Source organism: Dendrobates tinctorius, unplaced genomic scaffold (assembly GCF_039654945.1).
Source record: "Dendrobates tinctorius isolate UK_male_01 unplaced genomic scaffold, ASM3965494v1 ptg000058l, whole genome shotgun sequence".
NCBI lineage: Eukaryota > Metazoa > Chordata > Amphibia > Anura > Dendrobatidae > Dendrobates > Dendrobates tinctorius.
Window position 1 is genome coordinate 23604461 of NW_027361726.1, and position 13066 is coordinate 23617526.

The window sequence follows — 13066 nt, forward strand, 5'->3', positions numbered from 1 at the left end:
GAAGGGAAGCAGCGCCATTTGACTTTTTTGGCTGGAATTGAGATCGGACACCATGTCGCGTTTGGAAAGCCCCTGATGTACCAAAACAGAGGAAACCCCCCACAAATGACACCATTTTGGAAACTAGACCCCCCAAGGAACTTATCTAGATGTGTGGTGAGAACTTTAAACCCCCAAGGGCTTCACAGAAGTTTATAATGCCCGGGCGTGAAAATGAAAAAATCTTATTTTTTACACAAACATGATCATTTAGTCCCCAATTTTTTTATTTTCCCAAGGGTACCACGTGAAAATGGACCCCAAAAGTTGTTGACTAATTTGTCCTGAGTACACTGATACCCCATATGTGGGAGAAAACTACTGTATAGGCACACGTCGGGGCTCGGAAGGGAAGTAGTGATGTTTTGGAATGCAGACTTTGATGGAATGGTCTGCGGGTGTCATGTTGCCTTTGGAGAGCCCCTGATGTACCTAAACAGTGGCAACCCCCCACAAATGACACCATTTTGGAAACTAGACCCCCTAAGGAACTTATCTAGATGTGTGGTGAGCACTTTGAACCCCCAAGGGCTTCACACAATTTTATAATGCCCGGGCGTGAAAATAAAAAAATCGTAGTTTTCCACAAACATGATCATTTAGTCCCCAATTTTTCTATTTTCCCAAGTGTACCAGGAGAAATTGGACCCCAAAAGTTGTTGTCCAATTGTCCTGAGTACGCTGATACCCCATATGTGGGAGAAAACTACTGTATGGGCACACGTCGGGGCTTGGAAGGAAAGTAGTGATGTTTTGGAATGCAGACTTTGATGGAATGGTCTGCGGGTGTCATGTGCGTTTGGAGAGACTCTGATGTGCCTAAACTATTGAAAATCCCCACAAGTGACCCCATTTTGGAAACTAGACCCCCCACGGAACTTATCTAGATGTGTGGTGAGCACTTTGAACCCCCAAGTGCTTCACGGAAGTTTATAACACCCAGGTGTGAAAATAAAAAAATCATATTTTTTTCCACAAAAATGATATTTTTGCCCCCAATTTTTTATTTTCCTAAGGGCAACAGGAGAAATAGGACCCCAAAAGTTGTTTTGCAATTTGTCCTGAGTAGGCTGATACCCCATATGCGGGGGTAAAACACTGTTTGGGCGCATGGCAGAGCTTGGAAGGGAAGGAGCACCATTTGACTTATTCAACGCAGAATTGGCTGGAATTGAGATCAGACGCCATGTTGCGTTTGGAGAGCACCTGATGTGCCCAAACAGTGGAAACCCCCCAATTCTAACTCCAACCCTAACCCCAACACACCCCTAACCCTAATCTCAGCCCTAACCCTAGCCCTAACCCTAATGGGAAAATGGAAATAAATACATTTTTTTTATTTTATTATTTTTCCCTAACTAAGGGGGTGATAACGGGGGGTTTGATTTACTATTTATGGCGGTTTTTATATTTGACAGCTGTCACACGCTAAAAGACGCTTTTTATTGTAAAAAAAAGTTTTTGCATCACCACATATTGAGAGCTATAATTTTTCCATATTTTGACCCACTGAGTCATGTGAGGTCTTATTTTTTGCGGGACAAGTTGACGCTTTTATTGGTATCATGTTCGGGCACGTGACATTTTTTGATCGCTTTTTATTCCGATTTTTGGGACGCAGAATGAACAAAAACCAGCGTTTCATGAATTTCTTTTGGGTGGTGCGTTTACACCATTCCGCGGTTTTATTCTTCGGGTCAGTACAGTTACAGCAATACCTCATTTATGCCATTTTTTTATGTTTTGGCGCTTTTATGCAATAAAAACAATTTTATATAAAAAATTATTTTTGCATCGCTTTATTCTGCGAGCTATAACTTTTTTATTTTTCTCTGATGATGCTGCGTGTCGGCTCGTTTTTTGCGGGACAAGATGGTGTTTTCAGCGGTACCATGGATATTTATATGCGTCTTTTTGATCGCGCATTATTTCACTTTTTGTTCGGCGGTATGATAAAAAAACATTTTTTGCTTCGTTTTTTATTTTTTAAGGGGTTCGCTAAAGGGGTTAACTAATGGGACAGTTTTATAGGGCAGGTCGTTACGGACGCGGCAATACCAAATATGTGTACTTTTATTGTTTTGTTTTTTATTTCCAAAAAATGAATTTATTAGGGATTTTTTTTTTTTTTTTAATTAGCGATTTTTTTTTTAAAATTATTTTTACACTTTTCTTTTTTTTTTTTTTTTTTTCAACTTTATTAGGTTGTCCCAGGGGGGACATCACTGTCCTGTGACAGATCGCTAATCTGTCACATCACAGATCACTGTGACAAATCAGCGATCTGTCACAGGCATTGAAGAAGACTTCCTGTTGCCTGCGCTTTGCAGGCACTGAGGAAGCCAGCTCCCTGCAGGCCCCGAAGGTCCCCGTCGCTATCCTGGATCCGGGGACCTGCAGGGAAGGAGCCCCCCGCAGCAGCGCTGCACATTGTGCTGCTGTGGGGGGCTCAGAGAAGCACGGAGTTTGATCGCAGTGTGCAAGGGGTTAACGTGTCGGGGGCGGTCCGTGACCTCCCCTGACACATTGTGCCGGGTGTCAGCTGTGATGTGGGCGCCGCTGATCGCTGTGACGTACTATCCTGTCCCTGGGAATTAAGTAACAGGGCACATGGACGGGATTGTACGTCACATGGCAGTAAGGGGTTAACTTTCTCCTACGCCTCATTGGGGGACACAGAGACAGTGGGTGTTATGCTGCTGGCCACTAGAAGGACACTAAGTATACCAGAAAAAAAGTTAGCTCCTCCCCTGCAGTATACACCTTCTCGCTGGCTGAGATTTCTCCAGTTCTTTGCTTAGTGTCTGTAGGAGGCACTTGGGTCTGGTTTCAGACCCCACCATTTTTATTTTATTTTTGAATTTTCTGTAAATTTTTATTTTTTAACCCCTTCACCCCCAAGGGTGGTTTGCACGTTCATGACCGGGCCAATTTTTACAATTCTGACCACTGTACCTTTATGAGGTCATAACTCTGGAACGCTTCCATGGATCCCGGTGATTCTGACATTGTTTTCTCGTGACATATTGTACTTCATGTTAGTGGTAAAATTTCATTCAAATAACTTGTGTTTATTTGTGAGAAAAACGGAAATTTGGTGAAAATGTTGAAAATTTCGCAATTTTCCAACTTTGAATTTTTATGCCCTTAAATCACAGAGATACGGCACACAAAAAACTTGATAACTAACATTTCCCACATGTTTACTTTACATCAGCACAATTTTGGAACCAAAATTTTTTTCTGTTAGGAAGTTATAAGGGTTAAAAGTTGACCAGCGATTTCTCATTTTTACAACACCATTTTATTTTTAGGACCACATCACATTTGAAGCCACTTTGAGGGGTCTATATGATAGAAAATACCCAAAAGTGACACCATTCTAAAAACTGCACCCCTTAAAGTGCTCAAAACCACATTCAAGAAGTTTATTAACCCTTTAGGTGCGTCACAGGAATTTTTTTGAATATTTAAAAAAAAATGAACATCTAACTTTTTTTCATAAAAAAAATACTTCAGGTTCAATTTTTTTTATTTTACCAAGGGTAACAGGAGAAATTGGACTGCAAAAGTTATTGTGCAATTTGTCCTGAGTACGCTGATACCTGATATGTGGGGGGGAACCACTGTTTCGGTGCATGGCAGAGCTCAGAATGGAAGGAGTGCCGTTTGACTTTTTCAATGCAAAATTGGCTGGAATTCAGATTGGACGCCATGTCACGTTTGGAGAGTCCCTGATGTACCTAAACAGTGGAAACCCCCTACAAGTGACCCCATTTTGGAAACTAGACCCCCTAAGGAACTTATCTAGATGTGTGGTGAGCACTTTGACCCCCCCAGTGCTTCATAGAAGTTTATAATGCCCGGGCGTGAAAATAAAAAATTCGTATTTTTTCCACAAACATGATCTTTTAGTCACCATTTTTTTTATTTTCCCAAGGGTACCAGGAGAAATTGGACCCCAAAAGTTGTTGTCCAATTTGTCCTGAGTATGCTGATACCCCATATGTGGGAGAAAACTTCTGTATGGGCACACGTCGGGGCTCGGAAGGGAAGTAGTGACGTTTTGGAATGCAGACTTTGATGGAATGGTCTGCGGGTGTCATGTTGCCTTTGGAGAGCCCCTAATGTACCTAAACAGTGGAAACCCCCCACAAATGACCCCATTTTGAAAACTAGACCCACTAAGGAACTTATCTAGATGTGAGGTGAGCACTTTGAACCCCCAAGGGCTTCACAGAAGTTTATAATGCCAGGGCATGAAAATAAAAAAATCGTATTTTTTCCAGAAACATGATCAATTAGTCCCCAATTTTTTCATTTTCCCAAGGGTAACAGGAGAAATTGGACCCCCAAAAGTTGTTGTCCAATTTGGCCTGAGTACGCTGACACCCCATATGTGGGAGAAAACTACTGTATGGACACACGTCGGGGCTCGGAAGGGAAGCAGTGACGTTTTGGAATGCAGACTTTGATGGAATGTTCTGCGGGTGTCATGTGCGTTTGGAGAGCCCCTGATGTACCTAAACTATTGAAACTCCCCACAAGTGACCCCATTTTGGACACTAGACCCCCCACGGAACTTATCTAGATGTGTGGTGAGCACTTTGAACCCCCAAGTGCTTCACAGAAGTTTATAACACTCGGACGTGAAAATAAAAAAATCATTTTTTTCCACAAAAATGATATTTTTGCCCCCAATTTTTTATTTTCCTAAGGGTAACAGGAGAAATTGGACCCCAAAAATTGTTTTGCAATTTGTCCTGAGTAGGCTGATACCCTACATGTGGGGGTAAAACACTGTTTGGGCGCATGGCAGAGCTTGGAAGGGAAGGAGCACCATTTGACTTTTTCAACTCAGAATTGGCTGGAATTGAGATCAGACGCCATGTTGCATTTGGAGAGCCCCTGATGTGCCCAAACAGTGGAAACCCCCCAATTATAACCCTAACCCCAACACACCCCTAACCCTAGCCCTAACCCTAGCCCTAACCCTAACCCTAATGGGAAAATGGAGATAAATCCTTTTTTTTAATTTTATTATTTTCCCTAACTAAGGGGGTGATATCGGGGGGTTTGATTTACTATTTATGGCGGTTTTTATATTTGGCAGCTGTCGCACGCTAAAAGACGCTTTTTATTGTAAAAGTTTTTGCATCACCACATATTGAGAGCTATAATTTTTCCGTATTTTGACCCACTGAGTCATGTGAGGTCTTATTTTTTGCGGGACGAGTTGTCGTTTTTATTGGTACCATTTTCGGGCATGTGACATTTTTTGATCGCTTTTTATTCCTATTTTTGGGACGCAGAATGAACAAAAACCAGCGTTTCATGAATTTCTTTTGGGGGGGTGCGTTTACACCGTTCCGCGTGCGGTAAAATTGATAAAGCGGTTTTATTCTTCGGGTCAGTACGGTTACAGCGATACCTCATTTAGGTCGTTTTTTTATGTTTTTGTCGGTTTTATGCAATGAAAACTATTTTATATAAAAAATAATTATTTTTGCATCGCTTTATTCTGCGAGCTATAACTTTTTTATTTTTTCGCTGATGATGCTGTGTGGCGGCTCGTTTTTTGCGGGACAAGATGACGTTTTCAGCGGTACCATGGATATTTATATGCGTCTTTTTGATCGCGCGTTATTACACTTTTTGTTTGGCGGTATGATAATAAATCATTATTTTTTGCTTCGTTTTTTATTTTTATTTTTTAAGGGGTACGCTAAAGGGGTTAACTAATGGGACAGTTTTATAGGGCGGGTCATTACGGACGCGGCGATACCTAATATGTGTACTTTTATTGGTTTTTTTTTATTATTTCCAAAAAATGGATTTATTGGGGGAATATTTTTTTTTTTTTTTCTAATTTATTTGGCGATTTTTTTTTTAAATTATTTTAACAGTTTTTTTTTTTGTTTTTTTTTTACTTTATTAAATAGTCCCAGGTGGGACATCACTGTCCTGTGACAGATCGCTGATCTGTCACATCACAGATCACTGTGACAGATCAGCGATCTGACACAGGCACTGCAGAAGGCTTCCTCATGCCTGCGCTTTGCAGGCACTGAGGAAGCCAGCTTCCTCAGGCCCCCGAAGGCCCCCGTCGCCATCTTGGATTCGGGGGCCTGGAGGAAAGGAGCCCCCCGCAGCAGCGCTGCACATTGCGCTGCCGTGGGGGGCTCAGGGAAGCACGGAGGGAGCCCCCTCCCTGCCGATGCTTCCCTTTAACCCCCGGTACACCGCGATCATGTTTGATCGCGGTGTGCAAGGGGTTAACGTGTCGGGGGCGGTCCGTGACCGCCCCTGACACATTGTGCCGGGTGTCAGCTGTGATAATCAGCTGACATCCGGCCGCGATCAGCGGCGCTCACCACGTGGGCGCCGCTGATCGCGCCGACGTACTATCCCGTCCATGGGCATTAGGGGCCCAGGTCCCATGGACGGGATAGTACGTCGGATGGCAGAAAGGGGTTAATTAACGGAGTGAAGGGGGCGACTGTTACCTTCTACGGCCCGCTCTCCCCCGAACCAAAAACAGGCAAGCACGCGGAGTATACCTCCACGTACACTTTCCTGCGACGATTGGGGTTGATTCCTCTGACGATGGTCCCCTTACGGTCGGTACTCCACGGATACGAGGGCAAGCGCAACAGGACGTAGCACAGGAGTGCATGGAGAAGGACTTGAGCAGCGCTTTTTCGGATGCCCTGAATCAGCCCCAGAGTTCTCCATCCCCCTAGCACAGGATGGATCAATTGAGCATACCCCTTTAAGACCTCCTCCAGCTCTGCTACATCGCCCGGAGGATGAGAGAAAACCCCGGACAGCGACGACCTGCCTGAGCACATTAGTGGAGGTATGGGGTCGGGTCCTGCCCCCCAGGAGGAGTGATGACTTATTGTCAGTGGCGGTGCACCGGCGCTCCATCGCGGGCCCCCCCCGCTCTTGGCGCTCGGGTAGGCCAAAAATTTAGTCCCCGGCTTTTCCGGCCTGCTAGGCCGCAATTTGAATGGCGCCGCCCACTAGCGCCGTCCTCTCTCCGCCCTCGGCGTCTACCGCGAGTAGCCCAAAAATCTAGTCCCCGGCTTTTCCGGCCTACTAGGCCACAATTTGATTAGCGCCGCCCGCGCTAACATCGCCGTCCCCTCCTCTTGACGCCTCTCATTACTTACGAGACGCGGAATTCTATTCTATTCTTCAGCTGCCGTTAACCCTTTCATGAGCGCTATGCCTGCTCTGGACAGCTGGATACCGGGTGACACCACAAGGCCACCGTTTTTTCCTCCAGGGGGACCCAGCACAGGACCGGGTAAGCTGCATCTGCCCTCAGATAAAAGTTTAACCCCTTCACGGCACATTCTCTCTCCCCAAGAAAAAGACAAGAACCTTCCTTTGGGCTGTTCAGGCTCTGCTAAGGGTCGGAGTCATCATTCCGGGTCCTCATCACGAAAGGTTCAGAGGATTATATTCAAACCTTTTTGTGTTTCCAAAAAAGGACGGGGCGATGTGACCCATTCTGGATCTCAAACGCTTAAATCAGTTTATCAAGGTACGGTGATTCCGAATGGAATCTGTCCGATCAGTTGTCGCTTCCATGGAAAAAGGAGAGTTCCTTGCATCCATCGACTTCAAGGACGTTTACCTTCACATTCCGATCTGCCCGTCCCACCAGCAGTTCCTGCGTTTTGCAATTCACAAGCGACACTTCCAGTTCGTTGCCTTGCCCTTCGGACTCGCCACCGCCCCCAGGGTCTTTACCAAGGTCATGGCGGCTGTCATGGCCATTCTCCACTCTTGGGGAGTGGTGATGTTACCGTATCCGGACAACCTGCTCATCAAGGGTCCGTCCCTTTCAGCCTGCGAGGAATCCATGGATAACAGTAAATTCACTTTCTCGCCTAGGGTAAAAGATAAACTTTGAAAAGTCTTTCCCAAAACCGGCTCAGCAGATTTCCCTTTTAGGGATGATCTTGGACACTTTGTGGGTTGGTCATTCTCCCTCCAGGAGAGACCCAAGCCTCACAACAGGCAGAGCGACTGTTTTCTCACTCCATTTGTTTCGGCATGAGAGTTCTAGGAAAGTTGGTGTCAGCGATGGAAGCAGTTCCATTTGCATAGTTCTACCTCTGTCCCTTACAACACGCATTGCTGTTAGCTTAGGACAAGAACCCTTCTCCCTGGACCGACGGATCCCTCTGTCCCTGCGGGTCAGGCAATCCCTCAGGTGGTGGACACTGAGGTCCTCCCTGAATCAAGGGAGGTCTTTTCTCCCAGTAAGATGGTTGGTAGTAACCACTGACGCAAGTCTCCTCGGCTGGGGAGCGGTCTTTCGTCGCTACACGGCACAGGGTCATTGGTCAACCCGAGAGTCAGTCTGCCCTTCAGCATTTTGGTGATGCAAACGATCAGATTAGCTCTATGGAGTTTCCACCGTCTCCTCGAAGGTTACATCAGGATCCAATCCGACAACGCCACGGCTGTAGCGTATATCAACCGCCAGGGAGGTACCCGGAGCAGGATGGCCGTGCACAAAGCAAGTCACATCCTCCATTGGGCCAAGCGTAGACAATTAGGCGGCAGATTTTCTCAGTCACCAAAGCATTGCCTCGGGAAAGTGGTCTCTTCATCCGGAAGTCTTTCAACAGATTTGTCATCGTTGGTGGACTCCGGATGTGGATGTCATGGCCTCAAGACTAAACAACATGGTTCCTCGGTTCATTGCCCAACTGCGTGAACCATGCGCCATCTGAGCGGACGCCCTAGTTCTGCCATGGCACCGGTTCCGGCTCCTGTACATCTTTCATCCTCTTCCCTTGCTTCCGAGGGTCATCAAGAAGATCAGAGCGGAGGGAGTACCAGTGATCCTAGTCGCACCGAGCATGGTATGCAGAATACAACTAGTTGCCGACGTCCCCGCTCCGTACGCCTCGTCCACGCGTGGCTCCGCTCCGTACACACTGTTAACCCCTCCTGACCCCACACAGAAACTTCACCTCATCCAGCACCATGACAACCAGCACAGCAGAGTTCTGAAGACATGGAGGCCCCTGATCATGTGACCCCTGACTCCTCCCCTCCTGTGACCTCATCACAGGTCCTGTGCGCGCAGCCACAGAACAGCCCAGCCACTTCATTGCAGGCTGCGGTGGGTCTCTGGGAGGGCGAGGATGGGGTCGGAGCATGGGGGGGGGCGCGTGGCGGCTCAGTGCAATGCGGGGAAAAATAGCGTCCTGTGTGGGACGCGGGTGGGGGTGGGGTGTCAAAAACGGGACTGTCCTGCGAGAATCGGGACGGTTGGGAGCTATGGAGATAGTGGTTTGTGGTTGTTTGAGAAGGCGATTGGTAGATTTATCTGAGACTTTTGCTAGGTTTTGGGTGTGTGATAATCCCCCTCCTCCTACTTTGGTTTTGCCCCATCCTCCTCTCCCCATTGTTTACCTCTGTTGTTTGTGTGAGTATATTTGTATGATTGGTATTCTTTATACCTGTTTGTATTATCTTGTTAGTCTGGTTGGTATATTACAGTACACTACTACTCTCTTCCCTGGGTGAGGAAGGGCACAGACTGAGGGCAGATTCAGGACCTTAAGGCAAGGTACGTGGCTCCGGCGTCTTCACCATCAAAAGTAATCTGGGGAACTGGGCTTGCTAGAGCGCCCCTAGAATTAGAGACAGGAAAAGAGCCCCTGGTCCCGAGACACCCAAAATCAGAGTCGTGACACCATAGCTGTACTCACTATTCTGCTGGTGCAGTCACTGTGTACATATATTACATTACTGATCCTGTACTGATCCTGAGTTACATCCTGTATTATACTCCAAGCTGCACTCACTATTCTGCTGATTCAGTCAATGTGTACATAAATTACATAAATTACATTACTGACCCTGTACTGATCCTGAGTTAAATCCTGTATTATACCCCAGAGCTGGACTTACTATTCTGCTGGTGCAGTCGCTGTGTACATACACTACTGATCCTGTACTGATCCTGAGTTAAATCCTGTGTATACTCCAGAGCATCACTCACTATTCTGCTGATGCAATCACTGTGTTCATACATTACATTACTGATCCTGTACTGATCCTGAGTTATCTCCTGTATTATACCCCAGAGCTGTACTCGCTATTCTGCTCGTGCACTCAGTATGTACATACATTACATTACTGATCCTGAGTTACATCATGCATTATACCCCAGAGCTGCACTCACTATTCTGCTGTGCAGTCACTGTGTAGATACATTACATTACTGATCCTAAGTTACATCCTGCATTATACCCCAGAGCTGCACTCACTCTTCTGCTGGTAGAGTCACTGTGTACATACATTACTGATCCTGAGTTACATCCTGTATTATACTCCAGAGCTGCACTCACTATTCTGCTGGTAGAGTCACAGTGTACATTTATTACATTTTTGATCCTGTACTTAACCTTTATATCCTGTATTATACACAGCTCAAAAAAATAAAGGGAACACTTAAACAACAGAATATAACTCCAAGTAGATCAAACTTCTGTGAAATCAAACTGTCCACTTTGGAAGCAACACAGATTGACAATCAATTTCACATGCTGTTGTCCAAATGGAATAGACAACAGATGGAATTTATTGGCAATTATCAAGACACACTCTATAAAGGAGTGGTTCTGCAGGTGGGGACCACAGACCACATCTCAGTAACAATGCTTTCTGGCTGTTGTTTTGGTCACTTTTGAATGGTTGTGATTTCACACGCATGGTAGCATGAGACGGACTCTACAACCCACACAAGTGGCAGAGATAGTGTTTAGAGGCTGGAGGCGCTACCAGAAGACAGGCTAGTACACCAGGAGCTGTGGAGGGGGCCTTAGGAGGGCAACAACCCAGCAGCAGGACCGCTACCTCCGCCTTTGTGCAAGGAGGAGCACTGCCAGAGCCCTGCAAAATGACCTCCCAGCAGGCCACAAATGTGCATGTGTCTGCACAATTGGTTAGAAATCGACTACATGAAGATGGTCTGAGTGCCCGACGTCCACAGATGGGGGTTGTGCTCACAGCCCAACACCGTGCAGGACGCTTGGCATTTGCCACAGAACACCACGATTGGCAAATTCACCACTGGCGCACTGTGCTCTTTACATATGAAAGCAGGTTCACTATGAGCACATGTGACAGACATGACAGAGTCTGGAGACGCCGTGGAGAGCGATCTGCCTGCAACATCCTTCAGCATGACCGGTTTGACAGTGTGTCAGTAATGGTGTAGGGTGGCATTTCTTTGGAGGGTCGCACTGCCCTCCATGTGCTTGCCAGAGGTAGCCTGACTGCCATTAGGTACCGAGATGAGATCCTCAGACCCCTTGTGAGACCATATGCTGGTGAGGTTGGCCCTGGGTTCCTCCTAGTGCAGAACAATGCCAGACCTCGTGGCTGGAGTGTGTCAGCAGTTCCTACAAGATGAAGGCATTGAAGCTATGGACTGGCCCACCCATTCCCCAGACCTGAATCCGATTGAGCACATCTAGGACATCATGTCTAGCTCCATTCAACAACGTCACGTTGCACCACAGACTGTCCAGGAGTTGGCGGATGCTTTAGTCCAGGTCTGGGAGGAGATCCCTCAGGAGACCATCTGCCGCCTCATCAGGAGCATGCCCAGGTATTGTAGGGAGGTCATACAGGCACGTTGAGGCCACACACAATACTGAAAGGCACGTGGAGGACACACACAATACTGAGCATCATTTTGACTTGTTTTAAGGACATCACATTCCACTTTAATTTTGTGTGGGACTCCAAATCCAGGCCTCCATTGGTTAATAAATTTGATTTCCATTGATGATTTTTGTTGTCAGCACATTCAACTTTGTACAGAACAAAGTATTCAATGAGAATATTTCATTCATTCAGATCTAGAATGTGTTATTTGATTGATTCCTTTATTTTTTTGAGCAGTGTACTTCAGAGCTGCTCTCGCTATTCTTGCATCTTGTATTATGCTGCAGAACTTTAGTCACAGTTAAGTTCATGGAAACAGTCAGCAAGCTTGTTGTCAGACACCCCCAAGCATCCTAGCTGAGCTCCTATTACAGGGACAGTAAGTTTTTCCTGTACAGTTTGTGTTATGAAGACAACAGAATGCTCTGCACCAGTGTTTGCTCTTTCTCTGCAACAAGCAGCTGAAATCATGAAACATGACATGATACATAGTGATTCTATCTGTCACATAGAAAACAATGCCAAACATGGTAGTCTGGAGACAGGCATAAACAGGTGGAGGTGTTAAAGGAATGCACACACTTGAGGTGTGGCCACAGGTCATCATTCTGATTGGCTTTGCACTGATGTTTTATGGGTATAAATCCCCCCCCCCCAGTCAATAATATTAATATATCTGCAGTATGGGGGAGGGGTCTCATGCTGGAACAGAGAAGCTGACATCCTCCCATCTATCCCAAGTCATTATGGAATTAAACAACTGGCTGGAGACTAAATCAAAGACTCATTAATTTAACTGTTCTCTGCAGTTCTGCTACTGCTGCCTGTGGTAACCCTTTATTGGCCAGAAACCAGTCCACACAGAATACAAAAAGCCGACAGACTATAACCTGCATTTACCGTATAATAGCTGCCCAAGGGAATCAGTACCAGTGACTCTGATATCTGAGTGTAACACACTGCAGAGCTGAACTGACTAGTCTGCAGGTTTCAGAGCCCCAAACTCCCAGCATTTCCCGGAAGTGTCTGCAGAAAAGTTGCTTTGGCTTCATGCATTCTAGTAAAAGCCAAATAAATGCCAAACATATAGGAAAAATTGACTGAGATAAAACCTCAGAAGGCTGGAATAATCTTTCTAATAACAATCAGCAGAATATTGAGTGCAGCTCTGAAGTATAATACAGGATGTAACTTGGGATCAGTTCAGGATCAGTAATGTAATGTATGTACACAGTGACTGCACCAGCAGATTAGTGAGTGCAGCTCTGGAGTATAATACAGGATGTAACTCAGTAATGTAATGTATGTACACAGTGACTGC

The 13066-nt window shown here is 45.9% G+C and overlaps 1 protein-coding gene across 3 annotated transcripts in view; it reads left to right on the forward strand.

Moving 5' to 3' along the window:
* The window catches only part of TTC7B (tetratricopeptide repeat domain 7B), a 111242-nt gene that overhangs the window by 49328 nt on the left and 48848 nt on the right, over positions 1–13066 (forward strand). The window lies entirely within an intron of this gene.